Source organism: Ailuropoda melanoleuca, chromosome 20, assembly GCF_002007445.2.
Source record: "Ailuropoda melanoleuca isolate Jingjing chromosome 20, ASM200744v2, whole genome shotgun sequence".
In the NCBI taxonomy this organism is placed as follows: Eukaryota; Metazoa; Chordata; class Mammalia; order Carnivora; family Ursidae; genus Ailuropoda; species Ailuropoda melanoleuca.
The window spans coordinates 16,958,875-16,966,067 of record NC_048237.1 but is presented as its reverse complement, the minus strand read 5'-3'; the positions used below and the strand labels follow the sequence as shown (position 1 = coordinate 16,966,067).

The 7,193-nt window shown below is 36.3% G+C and overlaps 1 pseudogene; it reads left to right on the top strand.

Moving 5' to 3' along the window:
- The first annotated feature begins 232 nt into the window (after positions 1–232).
- The window catches only part of LOC100480233, a 32,797-nt pseudogene continuing 25,836 nt past the window's right edge, over positions 233–7,193 (top strand).

Here is a 7,193-nt window from a genome sequence, read left to right as displayed (position 1 = left end):
TAAATTGATCCTTTTTGATAGTCAGACAACCATACTTTGTGGCATTTACATTGGATTTTGACGTGTAGACAGGAATATGAAATACATTAAAATTAATGAAATACAAATTAAAGAAATATAAATCCACCTTGAGCATAATTTACAATTTCTTTTGTGCTGTGTCTTAGTTCATTCAGGCTGTAAAATATCACAGACTGGGTAGCTGATAAAAAAACAGAAATTTGAGAGCAACATGCCTACATTTTATTGTCATCACTACAACACATATCTCACCCAGGACTGTCCGTCTGTGAAAAAGACACACTGCAGTGGTGGGAAACGCAAAGAGAATGTGAAAGACTACTCTCAGAAATGGGTGGAAGCACAGGCTCAGGACTTGATCAACAAAACAACTGCTGCATTTCAATAAGGAAAGATACTTCCTACTCCTGCACGGACAAGGATCCCACTTACCCCTCAGTCTCCCAGGTCCTCCTCACCCTTGTATAATGCCAGCACCCAATATGGGAGGCCCTCCCATGGTGCCAATGATGGCCCCTCCTCCTCCTGGGATGATGCCAGTGGGACCTGCTCCTGGAATGAGTCTGCCTATGGGAGGCCACATGTCAGTAATGCCAGGGCCCCCAGTGATGAGATCTCCTGCCCATCCCGTGATGGCACCCACGCAGCAAGGAATGACTCAGGATCAGACAGATGAGGAAAGAGCGGGGAGCCTCTTTTATACCCATTTTATATTACTTGTTCTGCTTCCCCAAGAGATCATGGTGCTGTTACTTGGTGGTTTTTTTTGTTGTTGTTGTTTGTTTTGTTTTGTTTTTTTAAACTGCAGGACAAGGAAGACTTGTTCCTCCTTCCTACCAAAGAGAGAATAGTTTTGGCAGGGCAGTAGGGTGATTAAAAAAAAAAAAAAAGCAATTTTCATTTGTCTTGTGAAATGTGAAAATAAAATTGTCAACTGTTTAAGCTAGAAAACAAAACAAAACAAAACAAAACACAAAAAACTACACACAGGAATTTATTTCTTACAGTTCTGGAGGCTGGCATAGTCTGAAATCAAGGTGCCAGAATGGTCAGCTGAGGGCCTTCTTCCAGTCGGAGATACGTCACTGTATTTCAGGTAGAAGTAGGAAGCTAGCTCTCTGGGGCCTCTCCTGTAAGGGCGTAATAACCTTCATGCAGGCTCTGCCCTCCCGACCTAAACACCTCCCAAAGGCCCCACACCTCCTAATACCATTACATTGGGCATTAGATTTTCAATACATGAATATGGGGGAGGGGTATACATACTTTCAAACCATAGCATATTGTAATATATATATTTTTTTACCTATACCAGTTCAAATGTAAAACGCACCGCCACTTCTTCATGCCAAATAAACCTGAATGTATTGAACCATACTATTTTCAGGAAGCCAGCAAGGCTGATAAAACATCTAATGTGCTAATTAGCTGGCAGAACTTCTCCTCTAATGGCACATCTTTCCCCATTCAAAATAACCATGACAAGATAGAAGCAAATCACATGTGTCAACTGTTAAGATTATCATAAGTTCTGGCTAAAAATGCCTTTGCAAGTATTATATTCCCTGGACAGTTTAGAAAAGCATAGTCATGATATTTTCCTATCTAGTAGCTTTAAATTGTTTCATAAGTAACCATTACAGTGGAGTGGAAAAAAAAATGCATGAGCCAATCTGTACATACTGCATGGCTGTTATAGTTGATCAAATAGGAAGCAGGTTTAAATGCAATATAGTCCTCCATTCTTTCCTAGAAGGGGTACACCCAATATTCTTGGAAAGTTGGCTAAACTGGCTTTGATGCTTTCCGTAAGTCGTAAAGTTCTTCATCCTAACCTTTTGGAAATTGTATAAGCTAACATAACTTCTAATTTCCATACATAATTTCTATTGTAATTTCTGGATGTAAACATTTTTATAGCATCTTTTGAAATTCAACTATATAAAAATATTAGTAAAAACTTATGGTAAGATTTTCATGGAAGGAAATGACAACTTGCCCTTTCCTACTTACACATCCTGGATTTCCCCCTACACAGCATGGGGGTGGGGGTAAAAAATAAAGTATGGGAAGAAAGAGACCTGAATTTTAACCCCTACTCAACCATTGGCCTAACTGAAAAATTAGTCTAGTGGATAGTAGACTGCAATGATAAGACCAATCTTTACATATCTGGCAGGCTGTCTTATGCAAAAGATATTGGGCTTAATGTATGTGCCTCCAAATGTTTTTTGATTCAAGATGAGAATACTTTCTAGATATCAAGCCTAAAGATATTTTACCCTCTAAGAGGTAATCATATTTTCAGCTTTACGGATATCACACCAGGGTTCTCGTGACTCAGACCTCTGTGTTCCATTCTAAATAGGAGAGTCATGTTCTCTCCATAATGTTCTCTCTGAGCCTCAATTTCCTCATCTCAGAAAAAAAGAAGCCATCATAGTTAAAGAGTAAAGCAGTCAAATTTAAAACTGAGATAGGGGATGAAAAGACAAAAAATATGAACCCTGTTATATAAGCCCCACTGGGTAGCTTCACTATAAAAACTTAATCTTGAAGTTGAACTTTTGCTAACTTACAGTTTCCTCGTGCTGATTGCACAAGTGCCTGGCTCATCTCTGCAGCACTGTTAAATTAGAGGGAAAAAAACACAATAACTTGTTACTTTTAGCTTAGTATCTCAGTATTGTTGTGGCATGGCCAGAATTTGTTACCTTTTTTGTCACCACATTTTTTGCTGTTTTAACTGATTTCACATAAAAATGATATACAATGAAATTAGAAATGGAAGTATTTCAAACTTCCCGTTTAATCTGAATTGGTTTTCTTACGCGTTATGATTAAATAATGCATTTCTTTAACATTGATAAGAGATTCTCAAATGTGGAATAATTTTTATTATGGGTTATATGTTCAAATAAGGTATATGTAGTTAATATTGATAATATTTTAAAAATAAAGTAGCATCTCAATGTACATCATAAATCTCATGATTTCTTATAAAACGTTTTAGCATATGAATCTATATAAAACATGCAGCCCTTTAAAGTTGGATAGATTAATATCTGTATGAAGACTATTATCATAGATTAGTAAATGTTTATTACTTTTGGTTCAAGATCCTTTGACATGTCCCACCTTGATACTCTAGGTGATATTAATCAATAAAGTCCAGAAACACAACAGATTTTACTTTTTCCCAGCCCTTTTCTTCTGTAGGTATCCATATTTTTAAAACACTGTTTTTATCCATAAACTCAAACAAAATATTGTATCCTTTAAAATTAGATTCTTGGCAGTAAACTTAACTATACATTAAAATCACCTTAATACCCAATCTGTTTCTTTTCCATAATATCCAGCATCTGACTTTCACTCAGGGGGACAAGCATGCTGTTCATTCTAGAAATATCCTTTCCTCCTTTGTTAGCCAGGCTAGGTGTTACTTATCCTTAAAGGCCCAGTTCAAATTTTAACATGATGCAGCTTGCTTCAAAACCTTCAGGGGTAAGTAATTGCTTCATCATCTGTATTTCCAAAGGATGTTATGTTTATCTCCAAGAGCATTTTTGTCCCATTTTAGGAATTTAATACTTAAATAGTTTGTAATTATGTTACAGTGCAATGAATTTGTAACTTAGCATCATTCAACATTCCTAACCATTGTCTCAGAGAAAACTATAGCATAACAAAATTTAAACCAAATGGATTGATTTTCTATTGAAGTACAACAAATCACCATAAATTTAGTGGCTTAAAACAATACCTGTTTATTATCTCACAATATCTGTATGTCTGGCTTTCTGTCAGGGTCTCCCCAAGCTGAAGTCACAAGGCACTTCGTGACCTGAAAATGTGTGTTTTCAAGGTGAGCAGGACTGCATCTCTCTGACTTCTGTCTCTAACCTCTAAACTCCCTGTTAAGAGCTCATATGTTTAGGTCAGGCCCAACCAGGATATTACTGCTGATGAACTCAGTCGATTAGAAACCTTAATTACATCTGCAAAACCCCTCTTGCCATATAACCTAACATAACCATGAAAGTGATATCCCAACATAACCGCAAGAGAGAGTAGTGGAGCAGAGAATTTTCACAGTGACGTTGTTTAGAATTGCTGTTCAATGGTGATAATATAAAGAATGACTTTTAGATCATTTCAGGATGTTTTAAAATTCACAGATAATGGACTCCATTTTACCTGCATTCTGGATACACTGCTCTGACCATTTTCCCCATGGTGCACTACTGTTTCAGTATCAAAAATTTACTTAATGAGATATTTGATATAGCTCAGGATTTTTTTTTTCTGGAAGAATATGAAAAATGCCAACTGGTTTATTTTATTTTAGCTGGATATGAAAAAATATAGAGAAAGTACAGCTACAGAAAAGACTGTTAAATTTCTTATCAGAATTTAAAGGAAATATAAAATCAAGGACTTGCTTGTTTAAAATATAGAATTGTTTCTCACACCTAGTCTTTCCAGACGGCATAACTTTCTCAGAGTAAGAAATGGCATCTGGACAAAGATCAAATCAGGGCTCTTTTTGTAAAATGTGGCCTCAGGATAAATTTCAGATTGAGAGAGCATCTGTAAAACCCTTTGTTAAGGCTTCAGAAAGATTTAAAGCAGTTCCTTGTAGACCTTCTCCACTAGGAAAAAAAAAATGACTTCTAAGAATAATAAGGGCATGCCTTCTATACTCTCTTAGCTAGATAAAATGTTTTCTAAAAATCTTAAAGGTATGCTACTTAGATTTTCTTGCCTAGAAAAAAAGTCTGCTATGAATCTAAGGGACTTGCCTTTTAGATACTCTTTACTAGACAAGGATTCTTTAAAGTTGTGAGCTAGAGAAGGGATCCTCTCAGAAACAAAAATGTGGGTGTGGGCCCACAATACACAATAGAACAGACTTAGAACTCGATACATAAAAATGAACAAAATTTTAAAATAACTGTACCAACTTGTACTGAAAGAGACAGCTACAATGAAAAGGTGTTTCAGGCATCAATTTCCATGAGCAGGAAGCAGGCTGTAAAATTTACTCAGCTGAGAGCTTGGCCATTTCTTATGGAAAAGAAGGAATGACTCAGTTTGGAGCTGGGAGGAAAGAGCCAAAACCAGAAGTCAACAATCCTAGGGGGCAGAACTGGGCCTTAATCAGCATGTTTCCTGCAACCAAAGTAGGATGAATTATCACCTGAGCCCACCTGGACTTCACATTGCTGTAGAACAATGATTTTTATGTGCCTTCTATTTTCTGTTTTAGATGGATAGGTCTATAGCATTAATCATGTCCCCCAGACTATGCCGAATGTGTGGGAGGCAGGTAAATAGTCTCTTTGATGTACAGATCTTCAGATTAAGAAGCATCTTATTTGAGGAGTCTCATTCACACCTGGACCTGATTTAGATAATGAAATGCTAGGTTTTAAACCTGATGTGATAATATAATGAGATAAAACTTTGGGAGTCTTGGGAGGGACTGAGTTTGTTTTGCACTTGGGAGGGAAAGGAGCCATCAGAAGCCAGAGAGAAGACTGTGGAAGTTAGTCTGCAAAGTCCACCCTCCTCTGTCCCCCGGCAGTGAACTACACCTCCCAGTATTCACTCCCCAAAGTGCTGGACCCCACCTACACTGAATCTCAGCTGATGCTGTATATTCAATAGATTGCAGAAGAATTATATTCCAGGACTTTCCAAAAAACCTTACAAATTCTACCTAGATCTCTTAGAATGTTTACGATTAGGGATGCTCCGGATACCATGCTGTATGAAGTGCAAGCCACAGAGAAAGGCCAAGCATGGATTACCTGCAAACATTCCCAGCTGAGTTTCCAGGCCACAGCAAACATCATCTGCCAGCCATGTGAAGGAACAATCAGTCAAGTTCAATGGTTGTAGCTGCAGTCAAGCACGGCCTCACCACCACATGAAAGACTCAAAGCAAGAACCATCTTTTTGGAGTGAGTCAACCCACAAAATCTTTAGAGGTAATAGCAGTTTTTGTTTAAACCAGAGAACAAAACTTTTTTTTTTTCTTTTTCTGTAAAGGGCCATCCATATTTTAGTCTTTGCAAACTACATACAGTCTCTGTCACATATTCTTCTTCTTTTTTTTTTAAACAATTATTTTAAAATGTAAAGATAATTCTTAACTCATAGGTCATACAAAAACAGGGCATGGATCAGATCTGGCCCATCAGCGAATAATTTGTGAACCCTGCTTTGATCTCCTAACATAGAGTGTCTTATTACACAGCAATAAATAAATGAATATGAAATGCTGTGCACAAGAATTAGCACATGTGTTTTACCATAGAGTTAGCTTCAGGGAAGGAGATGTGTCTTAAATATCTATATAACTCCATGTTTATAGCAGAGTGAGTATACCATAAATATATGTTACTATGATTCTCTTTATTAAACATGACTCAGTTATATTTCAAAATCCCCTTAAAATATTTTCTAAAATAACATGTATTCATAAAAAAATAAATCCTAATGTAATGCATATGAAATGTTTTGAAAATAAATTGATAAAACATCCTCCTACTGGTAATTATTACCTTTATGTTGATTTAGAATGCACCCTAGAGTCTAAAAAGCAGACTATTGATCATCCTGGCATGTGGATGAACCTCAGAAATACTATACTAAATCAAAGAATTCAGATGCTTAGGATTATATATTTTATGGTTCCAGCTTTATGAAATTTCCAGAAAAGGAAAATCTAGAGATAGAAAGCAGATAAGGGGTTACCAAGGCGGGGGATGGGAGCAGAATTAACTGAAAATTGGCATGAGGAAATTTTGGGGTGCCCAGAATGCTCTCAAAATAGAATGTATTGATTGTTGTGAACTCTATAAGGTTACTAAAAATCATACCATGAAAATGCATGAATTTTATGCTTTGTAAATTAAGTTATGCCTCAATAAATGTGTAAAAGTATAACAAACATCCATATTTTCATTGCAGCAATATGAAAGAAAGGCCAACTCCTTTGTGTCAATTTGAGAGGGAAAAAAGCTTTAAAAATATATTTTTAATACCAAGATATGTTCTGTGAAACTGTCAAAAATAGATTTAATGTTCTTTACTGCACCATTTTGCAGTTCACAAATTATTTCCTTTAAATCAATACACTCTGCACATTAACAAATATCACC